Here is a 564-nt window from a genome sequence, read left to right on the forward strand (position 1 = left end):
TTGATTCTCACAAAAGAGAGCCAGCAAGTTAGGGAGGGCAGGGCTAGCATCCCAGGTCTCCTGCCTGCTTGACCAAGTTCAACAAGTATCTGTTGAATGAAGAGAAATAAAGAAAAATAATTTGAGTCACTCTGGAGTGAGGTCGCCCCACTGGATAAACGGGCTGGTTCTCTGTAGTACGTCTAAAAATACCCATAACGCCTAACATTTATCGAGCCCAGTATTCTAATCCCTACCTGTGTCGTCCTCACAGCTATCCTATATACCCCATAGGTATTAGGCCATCTTTAGGTCTTGTTCAACCTCTATTCTCTTTTGGTGCCTCAAACAAGGCCTGGTATGTAGTAAGTGCTCAGTGAGTGGTGTGGCCCGAGGCTTTTTTTTTTAGAGATCGGGCTCAGGTGCAGCGACTTGCTCCAAGTCCCACACATAGCAAGTGGCAGCGCTGGGATTCCATTTCGGGTTCGCTCACTACACTCTCGCTGGGCTGGGTCCGCGGGCCGCACCAGTTCCGGGTCCGCCGCGGGAATGGGCGCGTGCCCCGGGTGGGGCGGGGAGGGACTG

This window comes from Pteropus alecto, unplaced genomic scaffold (genome assembly GCF_000325575.1).
Source record: "Pteropus alecto unplaced genomic scaffold, ASM32557v1 scaffold39, whole genome shotgun sequence".
NCBI classification, from domain to species: Eukaryota; Metazoa; Chordata; class Mammalia; order Chiroptera; family Pteropodidae; genus Pteropus; species Pteropus alecto.